At 42.2% G+C, this 15,660-nt stretch overlaps 1 protein-coding gene across 4 annotated transcripts in view; it reads left to right on the forward strand.

Moving 5' to 3' along the window:
• The window catches only part of TAOK3 (TAO kinase 3), a 115,797-nt gene that overhangs the window by 1,466 nt on the left and 98,671 nt on the right, over positions 1 to 15,660 (forward strand). The window contains exon 1 of one of the 4 annotated variants that reach the window (XM_025165776.2): positions 11,169 to 11,298. The exons of the other annotated variants lie outside the window; for them this stretch is intronic. The gene's annotated coding sequence lies outside the window, so the exon portion shown is untranslated. Of the gene's footprint in view, positions 1 to 11,168; positions 11,299 to 15,660 lie in introns of those variants that run through there. 4 annotated transcript variants of the gene reach the window in all.

Genomic DNA, 15,660 nt, shown 5'->3' on the forward strand with positions numbered 1-15,660 from the left:
AAGAGGGAGTTAGCCAGCATCGGTCTTGAGAGCTGGAGATAAGGGACGCGGTACTCTCTGGCGCCATCCGCTCTCCTAGAGCGGTGGGAATCCACCTTGAACTAGAGATTAACTTTAGGCTAGAGGCTGGGAATCATGGTGCCGTGAGTTGAAAGCAAATCCACTTAAATTAAAATCAATCTACGCAGCACGCTTGCTTCTCAAATCTGGAGTATAAACGCTTCTGGAAGGAGGAATTTTCCTTTCTTCCATTGCATCATACCGATTTAATTATAAGGTATCTATTCAAAGACAGTTTTCTTTATCATTACTATTAATTAACTTTGCAAGTACAGTCAAAGGAAAAGGGGAGGAAGAAAAAGGCGAAAGATAAAAAGGAGTTTTGCAAGCATCGTAACATTAGCTACAACTTTTCAAAATAACCAAGAGGTAAATCTGCATATTTAAATGTCTTCTATCCATTTGGAGGCTTGTCAGTATTAACATCGGTTTAGTATGTAGCAATTAAAAATAACTAGTGTGGCTCAAATTGTATGTTATGGACTAAGATTTTAAAAATTGCAATAATTTCTTCCTTCTCTGGAATATTTGGCAGATTTAGGAGAGAAAGGTTGATTATTATAAGTGCTGGGTTAGAAGCCAGGAGGTTGGGAGTTCTAATCCTGCCTTAGGCACAAAGCCAGCTGGGTGACTTTGAACCAGTCCCTTTCTCTCAGCCCTAGGAAGGAGCCCAGGGTAAACCACTTCTGAAAAACCTTGCCAAGAAAACTGCAGGGACTTGTTCAGGCAGTTGCCAGGAGTCAAGAACAATTGGAAGGCACAACTTTCTTTTTCCTTTATTTTAGGAAAATCCCAAACTTTGGTAAGTCACGTATTTGTTATAACTAGGCCAGTGTCCCGCCGGTGACATTCTATATGGAGTTTATAAACTTTTTGATTCTAACTCCGTATAGATGGGACTCATCGCCCTGTCTCCATGATATGTTGAGCAAAGCGGAGGGCACCGATTACGCTAAGCCAAAATCAGGCACACCACATTATGTCATGTGTGAACCGAGTCCCAGTGCGTTGCAGTAGAATATATTGGTTAGCAAGATATACTATGGCTAGTAAGTCACAAAATGTCCTTGAGTTTTCCAAAGAGGTTTATGTACCAAGGTGCAAAATATAATCTTGGGGAACATCTGAAGTTTATAGGATGAGGGGTCTTCAGAACTGCCTTTTGAAGGATTGCAAACAGCCTCATCCCATCCAGATGGTTCAGATCAGTGTTTCTCAACCTTGGCAACTTTAAGATGGGTGGACTTCAACTCCCAGAATTCCCCAGCCAGCCATGCTGGCTGGGGAATTCTGGGAGTTGAAGTCCACCCATCTTAAAGTTGCCAAGGTTGAGAAACACTGGTCCAGATGGATATTATCGTCAGTGGTATTCCAAGTTGCTGAGCCCCAACAGTATCAACAGGGACTCATCCTGTCTTGTCTCTGGAAGAGGCTTGTCCACATGAATCTCCATGATATAACTGGCTCTGAAAATGAATTAAAATGGACCTCAGCAATGTGAAAAATATGGATTAATACAGACCTAGAAATGGAACGTCATTGCCCGCTTACGGGCTTGGCCCAAGAATGCAATATTGGAAATGGACGAGACATTATCTAGGATGATCGTTTTTGGAACACGGATGTTTCTTGAGCACGATGCGGCTATTGCTTCTCCTAGAGAAGCATGAACTGTGTTCTCTTATTAGCCACCTCCTTCTGAAAAGTTGAGGAAGGAACAGGTCAGAGCAAATACGATCGGTTTCATTTCTTCAAGAAGTGGGTCTACATCCTTCGCCTTTAGGGCCACTGAAAGTATTCTTGACAGCTGAAGAAATAGATCCAGGGTGCCAGAACTAGATCAGCATTGATGATCCTCCAGGTGGCTACCGATAGCAGCAACTTTATCAGAGTCATTTGCACTTTCCTTCACTTGTCCTTCCCTGGTGATCTAGCCCAGGAGGAATTTGTAAGAAGAGAGCGATGTTAGCAGTGCAGTTGCCGAAAATCAGGAGTCTGGTAGCGCGTTGCCTGTCTAAGAAGTTTTACTAAAGGTTATCTACCTCTGCATAACCAACCCATCTTCCCCTCCCTTTTCCCTCCATCTCACCCCAATTTAAATCCTACATCTGTCTAGCCACTCCAGGCATCTGATGAAGGGAGCTGCAGCTTATCACAGCTGATCGCTTTTAAGAAAAACGGTTAGTTGGAAAAAGTGCGACCAAACTCTTAATTTTTTGGCACAAGAGGATGTAAGTCAGTGGGTGCCATAGTTTCCAGATTTTTTAAACCGTCGATTGGTTGCCAGAGAAGTAGAAGATTTTGTGAAAGGCCATACTGCCTAAACATTGGGTGGGTGTATGGGAAGATATTTTGGCAGGGACTCGTCTTAAAAGAGTGATTAAAATGACACACACACACCCAATTTACCGACCGTGCTCTCAGTGCAACCAAGCGTATCCTCCCGTTTTAAATTTGGGGGGAGAGGGGGGAACCCCCCTAATCTTTTCAGATAATCATCGTTTGTATTATTTTTTTCCTCTTAAATCTGCTTGTAGGCCTATAGTAAGCGAAGGCTTCCGTTGATGCTAGGCAAAATGCACTAAAATAGGGTGGCAGAGGAAATCTTGAGCTGGAATTGCGAAGGGGCTGAATTTAGCATCGTTTTGGAAAAAAAAAAATCAGCCCAGCATCTGAACGAGTAGGTGGAATTAATAGAACGGGATAGGATTGAGAACTTTTGTAATACTGGACGAAGTCAAGGCTGTTGCTTAGAAGTTCCTGCCCGTGTTACCGGATTACTTAAATGCTTTGAGATCTTTAAATAGGCCTTCTACTAATAGTGCAAAATTGCTAAGTTATATAACAGGAAACAAAACACAAGTCTTGAATCATTATTTTTCAGAGTTGCGTAAGAGCATACCAAAACACACACCGATCTTCAAGAGGTTTTCCCCCCAAGCTTATATATGGCCTTTCTAATCCTGCCATCAGGGACACTTGCAATAAAAACTTAAATATAACCTTTAACTGCATCGAGTCCCTCTAGATCATTCTGTTTGATACTAATTAAGAGGCTTGATGGAAGAGGATATGAAAAAGGGAGTGAATATTTATAGCATTGTTAGTCTTTCTACAAAACCAAAAACCACTAATGAGAGAAGCGAAATGATGTCGCAGAGAAAGGGTTGTTGGAGAATTTTTAATCTTTGCCACTGAATAGGGAGGTTGGAAGGGACTTCTGTCTGTCGGCACAACAGATCTTCAAAAAGTGAACAGAATCAGACTGGCGGTGCTGGTGGTACAGAACTGGCAAAAAAAGGATGGAGTTCAAAAAGGGGCCAGATCAGGCCAGGGGCTAAAGAAAATAAATTCCTGAAAAATTCACTCAAGTGAATTTTGGTGTTTGGTCTTGGACTGTAAATAAATTTGGATTGATTGAAGGCATCTCTACAGGAGGGGGAATTGGCCGACAGTGTTTGCAATGGCTCCATTTTAAGTTCCCCTTCCTGGTCATGTGACCCAGAGTGGCACTTATGCAGTGTCCCCCATGCTCCCCCATGCTGTATATTCATACATACAGACATGTGAGGGGAATATGCACTCCCAAAATGCTACTTCATTCTCCAGAAATAAATACAGGTAGGGCTCTCGTTAGTACAGGTAGTCCTCGTTTAGCAACCACAGTGCGGACCAGCAACTTGGGCGTTAAGCGAAGCGGTCACTAAGTGAAACTGCAGTGGTGCTTATCATCTGACTTCAGCTGTCCTGTGCTTTACAAACCTGCAAAGGCGATAAACGCAGTGATTGGTTGCAAAGTTACTCGTTCATCACCGATGTAACGGCAGACGGTCGCTAAATGAGTCCACGTTAAACAAGGACTACCTATAAAGGAGTTGGAAAGAATTCCACGCTCTGCATGCTTTCCCTACAATGGAATGTAAAAATGGAGCAGATTGGTTTGCTAAGGCTGGCATGTCCGTTGAGCCCCATTTATCCATGGAAGAATCCTCTGGCTAATAGATCCTCCCAAGTGATTGTGTATAAGATGGTAGCCTTAATCGACTTGTGTTATAAATTCCACTGAACGGAGTGCTCCAATTATGCAACGCGATTATAAATGGCCGTTGGAAGCACAGCGCTCTGGCATTCTGTTGAAACTGTCTTAGATGCACGGGGATTTCCTTAAGGGCAGCGTTAGCCCTGCTTTGGAAGAGACGGCTTCGTGCAGAATTGGAGGGAATGTCTGAACCTGTAAACGTTGCAAAAATGTAGGCTTGAGTAGGGCAGCCTGGGGCTCTTGAGTTGGAAAGGTTGCATAACGATCGATCATTTTGAAATGTGCTACAGAAATTGCTAAAAAGAAAAGAAAAATGAGCACCCAGTGTTCTTGCATTGCAAGGCGAAAGTACCTTCGGTCTGATCCTAAATAGAATCGATAATTGTTCCTATATTGGGCGGGGGGGAGAAAAGAAACGACAATCCATCATCAATCCATTTTTCTGCACTGGCTTTAAAGGATCCTGAAATCACCTTCTGTCTACTTACCCAGTTCCAAAAGGAAGTTCAGTTAGTTTTCCTTTAAAACATTTATTTTCCTGTTCCGAAAGCTTTCTTCCAAAAGTGTTTCTGGGCTCCCTTTCCTTCAGTATGGGAAACCATACTGAACCGTCCTGTTACTGGCCAACTCCTCGAGATTTTAGGACACTGAGGTCCCTGGAGCAAATTAATATTTTTTTTCTGCGGGCCTCCTGCCTAGTTCCCCTGTCCTTTTTCCTTTTCATCTGGACGGAGAAAATAATGAGGAAGCTGCACGAAGGTTGAACGTGAATGAGGAACCAAGCCTTGACATTCATTCTGCACACCAGCTTCCTGATGCGAAGAGGCTTGGTGCTAAATGCATTTGAGCATGGTAAAAACGGGACCGGGGGGGGGTATGCCTTTTTTGCCTATGTCAGTGAAAAGGTGGGGGCAGCTCATGAAAGATCAGATGTTTCTTCCTCCTCCCAAAGAAGGAAGCATCTGGGTGAGCCGATGCCAACGACAGCCTTGCTTCAGTCGCTGCCGAATCTTTGCGGGAGCCATGCGCGTGCATGACGGCCCCGTGACTGGCAAATAACTAATAACCGGAGGATGAATCATAATCATTTATTAAATTTGTATGCCGCCCGACTCTCAACCGCTCAGAGGCCAGGTGCACCCCATGGCCAAACCTGTTCTCAGGGTGGGGGGGAGTCACTCCTGTGAATGCTCTTTGTGGTGTGTATCAGTAATTTAATACATTAATTTTTTTTTTTTTAATTGCAGGGTTTAACTTCTTTGGCAGCCAAAGAGCCCTATGCGTCTGCTTCTGTTGGCTTTCAGTGCTGGCCTGGGAAAAAAAGCTCTGGTTTTTGGTAGGAACAAGGGTTCAGGCTGCACCATTCTTACTGAATTGCCTTCAGTCCTGGAATATTTTATTTATTTATTTATTTTATCTATTAAATGTGCATGCCGCCCATCTCCCCCAGAGGGTGACTCTGGGCGGCTCACAATTAAAATAAAAACCCGAAAATGGTTCATAGACAATCCCTACAGGTTTAACTCTCAGAGCCCCTCCTAATTTTATTTATTGATTTTGATTTGATTTGATTTGATTTCTGTAGCCGCCCATCTCAACCAGTGACTCTGGGCGGCTGATTGAGTGATTGACGATTGATTAAATTTAATATAGCCGCCCACTCCAGTGGACTTCGGTGGCTTACAAATTATAGTCCTAGATGAAAACAATTCGAGCATAAACAATAAAGCCAGATAGCCTGGATTAAAACAACCATTAAAACAAAGCACGGCAGCCCCTCCCATGTACTTTAATCCCGGGAAACCCCCCTCCCCCATTAATCCTTGCTGCCGAATTGTAATTTTTAATGGGAAAGAATGAGAAAACGGTTAGGGTACATTATATGAATTGTATTTAATGAAGTGCCACTTGTCATCTTGACCCTGAGGGGTGTAGCAGCTTGTCACTCAAAGCCTGTAGTGGCTCTTTGTGCCAAAGTCTTGGGCGCTCCTATTCAAGTCAAACAACCTTTTCTTTTTCTACTCAACGTCTTTTAAATTAAAACTATAATATTCCTGAAGGCTGTAGTGTTGATTTTCCACCCAGGAGTAACTTTCCTGATTTGGGGGGGAGTGCTGTGAGTTCCTTGGTTCTACTTTTCTCTTTCTAGTGATCTCGCAGACTTTGAACACAACATGTTGTAGGATCCTACAGTGATTCTCCCTGTTCAAAAGATTCCACGACGTTCCTTGATGAAGCAAAACAGAAATTCTTTGTCAAGGTGGTGGTTAGTGCTGGTAAAACTTTGTAGGAGAAGGTGGGAACTATTCACTGTTAAGACCAGATCCTCTTCCTGCTTTGCATTCATTCATGCGCTTGTCTCCAGTGTAGAGTGAGCTCATGCTGTGTGTATGAAGAATTCATTACTCAGCTTGTAATGGTAAGACAATGTCAGATTTAATGTAAAAACCCTTTTGGCAAAGCTCTAGTGGAATGCTTTCAACCTAGGAACATGATATCTTCTTTATAACCTGTTTGTTTTAAGACCATATTTTTTAGCTGAAGAATTCAGAAAATATTTGAGAGATGGTAACTGTGCGTTGTTTCAGAACGTTTCCTTATTTTCTTTCTAGGTTCCATCTTCCTCTTCTGTTCTTCCTCTTGTCCCCCAAACATTGACTTCTAGTACTGGGCATCTTCAAGTGAACCTTTAGACCAGTGTTTTTCAAGCTTGGCCACTTTAAGATATGTGGACTTCAACTCCCAGGATTCCCCAGCCAGCATATGCTGGCTGGGGAATTCTGGGAGTTGAAGTCCACACGTCTTAAACTGGCCAAGCTTGAAAAACACTGCTTTAGGCAAAACGGCTGATCTTAATGCTTCATTTTCTGATTGTCTGTGGAAATAGTGATAAGTTATTGGTTCAGATTCTGAGATGTGTGTGAAATGTTGACCTCTGGCTGGGTCTCCAGTACAATGCTTTGAAGGACCCCATTCCTGCTAGCAGATGTGCTTCTAAAGAAAGCTGTAGTACATATGTTTGGAAGAGACACGATTCAAGGGGTAGGCTCCAACCCTCCTCTTTCAAGTGCATCTGCTAAAAAACACCCAATTCTTCCAACAACCGTTCTTTGTAGAGAGATCGGCTGATGGAAACAAGTCAAAAATTGCAACCCCTGCATTTTCAGTGTGTTAACCCATCAGATGCTAGTTTTTTCCTTTATAATCTGCATAATGCAGAACTCCGGGTTGAAAAGCCTTGGGTGTCCTGTGCATTTTTGTGTTCTAATTCGCTCTCGTGTTGACTCATAAAGCCCAGTCTGTTTCTTTGGAATATGTCTTATGAAATCCAACCACTTGTCCTATATAGTTTCTCCTTCAGCTAGGGCAATCCTCTTAAATCCGTTCAGTAGAATTAGGAAAATCTTCAACAGATCTCCTTTCAACTTTCTGACCAAGTAAATAATCAGATTTGAGAGAGAACAAGGGAGCTTTAATCTATTCTGGTAGATGTGAAGTTCTTGTCCTGCTCCTCTTGTTAAGGCTATGCTTTGATTCATTTCAGTTGAACTTACCTGTTAAGCCAGTTGAACATTTAATTTTAGATAAGGGAAGGTGGTCCTTGTGTGAGTCTGCTAAACTCTGGATGGTCACTAGATGGAGATAGAGATACATAAAACTCTTACATTGTTTCTGTTGTCTGGTGATCATCTAAGTTTTGGCAATCCAGAGGTGATACACCCAACTTGAACTAAATCTATCTATTTAAGCAACTTTGCACTGCCCCAGTTGCCACAATGCCAAGTAGTTTACAGTTCAAGATTGTAATCTTTGTTAATGAGCATTGTGTGCACAGAAAGAACTTCCTTGATGTTGACCATCAATTGCCTTTGACTATATTGAAAAGTTAGCTTAGATCAGTCTTCCCCAACCTGGGTGTCCTCTAGATAGGTAGACCATCTTCATGCTGGAGTTGAAACATCTGGAAGGCATCCAGACTGGAGAAGACTAGATTTGGTTTGGATTATCTCCATCAGCGAGGCAGATCCAGTTGCAAAATTTGAAACTGGACCTGGATTACAACCTAGTAGCATGTACTACTGATACAGACTTGCCATGGTTTACATGATGGAGGATATCTTGTAAATACAGGATTTTTGCTTGAACATCAAAACAGGAGGAGAGGAGAGGAATTTAGACTCACCCTCTAATACCGGCTGGTTGTTTTAATTGCTCTGCTGCGTTTTTTTGCTTAGACCTCTTCATGATGTGGACAATTTGGCCATAGCCTGCCTCTAATAAGGGGAGATGTGGTAAGCCAAGAACTTTGACTTCAACTTTTAATCCCTGTTGCAATGAGGAAAAACATCTCAGAATCTTTGCCATACTACAATTCCCAGGATTCTTTGGGAGAATCCATGATAATTAAACTGACCTATAAGTCTGTGCTACGTATCCTTCCTACCCTGCTTCCCCCCTCTGCATTTATCTGCTTAACAGCTATATAAAGTTGAGAGGTAACATAACAGACTTGAATTCCTAGCTGGTTAGAAGCTTGGAAAATCTTTCCTGGCTGGCCCTGGTTCTTTAAACATACAGGGAAAATATTGATTGGTGTTGATATAGCAGTTCAAAGTTCATATCTGCTTTCTAGCATCGCGGGGCTTCCAAAGAAATGCAAGCCCATTATTGCATTTTGCTTTTGAACTGTTTTTACACCAAACTGGTGCTTTCTATTTACTATAAAACTTTGTTGGTTTTATTGGGGATTTGTCTTTTCTAGTTGGCTGATAAATCCATGTTTCTCGACGATGGCAACTTTAAGATGGGTGGACTTCAACTCCCAGAATCGCCTAGCCAGCATGTTGGCTTGGGAATGCTGGGAGTTGAAGTCCACACCTATTGGCTGGGGAATTCTGGAAGTTGAAGTCCACCCATCTGAAAGTTGCCATGGTTGAGAAACACTGCTGTAAATAATGAACTGTAGTTGTAATCACTTGTTCGTGTTGATTGTTGGTCCTCAGACCTAATTTTTCCCTGTTTTGGAGGAGATTAGTAGGAAAAAAAATGGGGGACTAACACTGATATGTGCTGTTGTATATCAGGGTTCAGAAACATCTCCATTTCATTTCTCAGTGGTTTCCTAAGCAGATACGTCTTCTGTACAAGACTCTTGAAAGCCATAGTATTTGCTCTTTCTGGATCTTCCCATAGAGATACTGGTCTCCTCTTTTATTCGAAATTACTTTGAATGAGTGTGGGGCCAGCTGTTGCTTTCAGATCTGAAATAATGCTTCTTTTCATTAACATATGGTTGGATGCAATCCGGAGATTCCGATAAATTGGATAAAAATAAAAGGAGCATGTACTCATAGCACTAAGATTACTTTTTTTTTTTTTGGCCACTATTTAGTGTATGTGTTCTTGTTATGTCCTGCACAGTGATCAAAGTTGCACAGAGTTTGACATAATCCAAAGCTGGGGGGGGGGGGACATATGAAAGAGTTGTACCTAAAAATAATGGCTGGAGAAGATAAAAATATGTATGCCTTTTTTGGGAAAGGTATCAATGAGCCAACGCATATTTGAGGATGTTTATTTATTTATTATTTCAATTTATATGGTTGCCCATCTCAAATTCACAACACTGGGCAGCTAACAACAACAAGAAAACTCTATTTAAAAAGAAGAAGCAACATAAAAACCATAACCATTTACCTTTTGAATTGATTTCACGTAATCCTTTTCTTCGAAGATCTCCACAGGCCATTTTGATGTTTAGATGGGAAACTCTGAGATGAAATCTTGGCTCGGGCACAATTCTTGATCCCTCTCTCTTCAGATTGTGACAAGAGTGAAATCATTACACATCCATGTATGTATTGCATGGGAGAGCCGTGTCATGACTTTAGTGCCCTGGGTAGAATATAAGTTTAAGAAACATAACCACTTCCCCCAGCTGACTCTGAAAGCGGAAATAAAATTTGACACAGAGATATGATTCTGCGGTGGCAACCGTGCCTCTCAGTTGCCTGTTTTTCCTTCCAGATGCTCCCTACTCTAATGTTTCTGTGCTGGGACCTGTTTGCCGTGTAGACGTGCCGCCTAGTTTCATAATTGGTGCTATGATTTTTGTTTAGCTGTAAAAAAAAGAGCAAGTTTATTAATCCTGCAGTAGTTCCTGGATCAATGATGGCGCGATCGCATAACTCATATCAGGCATGTTTCGAACCTCACTGTTTACCCTACACCCCAAGTTTTCTCCAAAGTGGTCAATATTGACTATCCAAGGGGTTGATATATGTCTGGGGGTCAAAAGGGGGTCAGTAAATGTCTGGGGGTTAATAGGTGGTCAATAAATGATGGAATGTCAGTGGGGGTCAGTTAATCCTTTGGGCTCTCTGTAGAGCTCCACACTAGTCCCTAGTTGTAATGGTTTGTGGGAATGACCTTGGGAGACAGGGGGAAGAGCCACAGCCAGGGGGACGGTTGGATAAGCGTCAGCTGAGCCTGCAGAAGGAATGGGGGAGTGGCAAGCGTCTCAGAAGGGACCCTCCCTATTTTCTATTATTGTTATTCATAGTACTATTAGCTAAAGCAGCATTTATTCAATTATTTTCCTATAATAAATGTTTGGGGGTCGATGAATAATCTGAAACTTCATGATGGGGTCGATGAGCTGAAGAGTTTGGGGACCCCTGCTCTACCCACTCTTCCGGTGGTGGATTTTGGAAGCTGTCCTATATTAGCAGAAAGGGGGCAGGCCGTCAGAAAGCGAAGCAGGCATCTAGGTAAATCTATGCATGAGTCAGATTCTGATCATTCCACTCTCCAAATCAAATTGTGCTGTGAATTAAGATCTCTCTCTCCCCCCCCTCCACTTCTCCCTTAATCATATTTCATAAGTCATCCCAGGGGCCTTTCCAGTACATTTTGCCCCCTAAATTTGTCTTTGGAGGCTGCTTTATCGAAAGCAGCCTGCTTGGGGGGAAAATGAAGTGTTTCTGCCCAGCTACATACAGTGGGAATTGCAACCGGCTGGTTATTTTTAGCATCTGAAGTTATCTCACTGCAAGCATGAGTCTGTGTGGTTACAGATGCTGGAAGTGCATCAGGGTTGGGGGGGGTTGTTGTTTTTTTTCCCTTCCCCTTGCTGGTGCTCTGAGTGCCACCCAGATCTTATAAAGCAGAGAGATCATCTAGAGATGGCTGAATGATGGGTATGTTCTGAACTTTCAATGCTACTTTACTTTTGGGGGTGGGTGGGTGGGTGGGGGGCTTATTCATCGAATCCTCCTCCTTAAGAGCCCATCACAGCTTGTGCAGTGATTGAGACACGGGTTTGGTCTGTCTGGTTTGTTTCTTGGCTGCTGAGTAAATAAATATGTTGTGATTGTAACTACTGCTTACTTTTTGGGTAAGGCAAACAGGCTTCAGTACCCTCCCTTGTTTATGTTTTGGCTTCCACAACAACACATGGCTAGGATTTTTACCTGCCATGATCCATAATTTAGGCAGTGTTTCTGTACATGCAGGATCTACATCCTGCTTACTAAAGAATCTGGATTTGGGAATCTGGATTTGGGAAGAGCAGGGCAAAGGAAGTTTCTAACCCCCTCCCCACCCCACCCCAATTGTTTAGGGGTACTTTCAAAGCATTCCAGTGATCTTGAAAACTTAGCATTTTTAGGACAACTGCAATTTTTACTTGAATTCCAGCTTGTCCTCTGTTTTGCTGTGGCTTCCTTTTGGGGGGCCAATAGGCTAAATGGCTCATGTGCCCATCCGTTTTTGTAAGGTTTTTGTTCCCTTTAATGTTAGACGAGGAAGTCTAAAATGTATCTTGGGGGAAAAAAAAAAGACCGTGGCAAAAACCTCTTTTTATTGTTGCTAGGAAAACTGCATGGATGTGTCACTGTAGTCAGCAGGAACAAAGCGTCATCTGAGAGCATTTTTTACCTTTACTTCTAGAAAATCTGCAAAGGGGCGTCTCTTTTGCCAAGCTGGTAATTGCTAAGAGTTTTAGGAGTTGAAGCTGTTAACCTTTTCGATGGTTTTTTTTTTTTTTTATGGTTAGCTTCTTTGAGTACTCTCTTGGGTCAAAAACTTGGATATAAATCGCCTAAGTAAATAGAGAGTAGCAGAATGCATCTTAGAAAGTTCCTATCGTTCGGAAATCTTGAACTGGAATTTATTCTTCCTTTTCCCACTTCCCACAAGAAAATATTAGTGCTCTCCAACAAACTTTTACATGCTCAGCAGGCCAGATGTTTAGCCCCCCTCCTTTAGGCAAAAGCTGTGTTCAGGCTAATTTGGGGAGGGGTCTCGCTCATGACATTGGGCAAAGCTTTTCTAAGTCAGGACACACGATTTGAGGTCAGTGTCCCCAACTGCCCATCCTTCAGTGATCCAGAGGAGGTAGTAAGTTAGTGCATTGAAAAGCTCATTTCCAGGTTGGAGCAAGAACTGAACAAGGCCAAAGGGTGCCTAGGACTTTCAGAGACCCTGCAGCAGAAACCATCAGAAGGTAAAAAAGACCATCCTGAAATAGACCACAGGCTGTTTGTAAAATGGCTAAGAAGATGTCGGGAGGAGGCCTGTTGGCAGGATGTGTGTGTCATAGCACATCCCCATTCATGTTTCCAAACAATTCTTGTCTCAGATGCTGGAAGCATTGAGGAGGTTAATCCCAATTGTTACCGAAGGATCTGAAACAAGATTGTTCCCCTTTCACGGGGGCGGGTGGCGATGTTTGCTGTAAAAGACAGCCCCTAGTGTCTCCTGCAGTTTTAAATCCCTTAAAAGCACGTTTCTAAAGAACCAAGAGTTCTTCCGGTTTGCTGATTCCCAGCTTCTCCAAATGCATTCAAGTCTGATGCAGTAATCTATTGCTACCTCTTTCCACAGTTACAGAAAGGAGAAGAACCATGTTAGTCTATGGTGGCCAAAACTCAGGAGTCTGGTAGCACCTTTGCAACTAACAACATTTGATTAAAAGGCCTCCGCTTTTGTGAGCTGCTGGTTACACCTTTTAAAACAATTTGTTAGTTGAAAAAGATGCTACCAGACTCCTGATAGAAAGACTTAAATGTTTATTCCTTTCTGAAGTTGGACAAGGAAGACTAAGATTGGGAAGATATATTAGTTTGGCAGTTTTGTATCTCACGTTAAGGTACAGTATTGTCTATAATAGGAAAGAAGGCAATTTGTGATAGGATCTTCTTCATCCACTGTCATCCAGGACTTCATGATGAAGTCAGCCACTCCTGGACATGGGATTGGATTCATCTTATGACAGTGTAATTTTATGTGGGAAAGACCTTGGGAGACAGGGCCAAGAGATACTGCCTAGGGAATGGTCAGATAAGAGACAGCATAGCCCACAATTGGATAGTGGATGGGGCAAGAGGCTCAGAAGGGATCCTCCCTAGTTTCTTGGGCTGTAAAAGAGACGGGGGGGGGGATTTGTACTCTCAGATTTGCAAGATTGATGTCAGCCTTACCAGGTAGACCAGACAGGAAACACGACCAGATAAGCTAATTCTATGTTATTGTAAAACTACATTAACAGTATTTTGCAGTACACATCTGTCAGGTTCAGCCCAAAGAACTCCAAGAGACAATGCAAATACAGTTCTGTTGCGTTTATTAGCTTCAACCTCCAGACATAAATCTCCCCAGACTGGACCCCAGTTCCCAAGCCAGCCAGCCACAACACCGTGAATTCCTTAGGGAGGTGCCAGCCTCATCTTCTTGAACTTCCCACGCTCCTGTTGGGGGCTAAGAACACGCTTATCTCCCTGAGCATGGCCTTCATAAGTCCATTCCATCACAAGATCTCCCGCCATCTCTTTTTCAGCCTGATAAGTTAGGGAGGTTCCTTTCTGAGTTTCTTTCTCTGTCCATTATGCAACTGCAGGCTATGCCCTCTCTTATCTGACCTTTCTCTAAGCAGCATCTCTTTGCCCCATCTCCCAAGGTCTTTTCCACATACCATTACAGACAGTTCCTGGGTTTTGTTTCGTCCTTCTCTGAAGTGCTGATGGATATAATTGTTTATTACTCTTATCTTGATCTTAGCTTGTATGCTGCCTGGACTGGCCTTTGCATACCAGGTGATTAAATCAATCAAAATGTATTATGAACCAAGACCAAACACAATAAAAGACCAGCAAACAATACAATAACTATAAAAAGGAATGTTTAAAGTTGCAAGAAAATCCTAAAACAACTAGTAGCTAACAATAACATGAGGGAGGAAGAAGATGGTTTCTAACAATGATAGCTATTGATAAGAATTTTGCAACCTCCTTAGAGGTTTCTGAAGAGTGGTTGCCCACCTCTAAGATCTTATTAATTGTTAGCTGCTAATTGTTTTAGGTTATTGTAGTTATTGCATTGTATGCTGGTGGAAGGAAGGAAGGAAGGAAGGAAGGAAGGAAGGAAGGAAGGAAGGAAGGACGGACAAATTGGGAGTCTCCCTTTAGGGTCCTAAAAAGTTTGAGGAGGAAGGAGAAGAATCTCAATTAGAGGTAGAAGAGGAAGAGGAGGAGGAAATCAATTGTGAGTTGGCATAAGCTATGTATAGCTTTTAGTCTCCATAGGCATCTCAAGAGTCTGCAGATTATTATGAGACCTCATATAACGTAGCAGCAAGAGAGTATGTTCAGTTTAATCGTATTTGCCCAGCCCCCTAATGACAGCTACGGGGCCTGCCATCTGTTCAGATCTATGGCAGTAGTTTTCAAATGCATGCCCAAATTGGTTTTGGCCAAATCCTGAACATTAGCTGGGATTGTGTCGCACTTAATTTTTATACAGTTGCTTTCCCAAAAAGGCCAATAATCGTAAACTGGTTTTGTTGTTGGATGGCCCAGTTGCACTTAATCTTGAGAGGAAAACCCAATGTTTGGATTATTTCAGACAGCCTAGGTATAGATTTATGGTGGGCCAGAGAGGAAGAAAGGGGCATTATTTGTATATAGAAGAACCTGAACTGCTCCTGGCTAATTTAACTGTGTGGGTAATTGGATGTCAGTGCTACCAAGGCTAGGTTAAAAAGGAAACTTGAAATTGTCACTTGAAATTGTACTTGGAGTAAGTACTAGGTATGATGTATAAATTGTTTTCGTATTTTACCTTTTGGCATGCTAAACAGCCATGAGTTTATGGTGTAAAAAAGACAGTGCAGTAGATTTTTAAATTAACATCATGCTTAAATGTTTGCATTTTGGACGTACATATATATATGAATCATGGTTTGGCACTTAGGAAAAGCACTGTTATGAAAAAGACAGAAAAGGAAGAAGAAATAGCCATTAAAGGTATGGGATAAGGAAAGGAACTATAGGTAAATCTAGTTTATACCAATGCCATTCACTGTATCACTCTTCTGGGGTTGAGAATCCTAAGTTTCTGAGGAAGAGGTATCAGCAACTAATAGCTTCAAGAAGCATAGAGCAAAAAGTTCCTTCAACAAGGAGAAGACTAGGAGAAAGAAGTTTAATTACAATGAAAATAAAGAGGGAACTGAACCTTCATCTTGACAGATGACAATCATTCTTGTGACATCTTCGTATGCC

This window comes from Python bivittatus, unplaced genomic scaffold (assembly GCF_059951505.1).
Source record: "Python bivittatus isolate LINGU-HERP-01145 unplaced genomic scaffold, Pbiv_v1 ctg000280_np1212, whole genome shotgun sequence".
NCBI lineage: Eukaryota > Metazoa > Chordata > Lepidosauria > Squamata > Pythonidae > Python > Python bivittatus.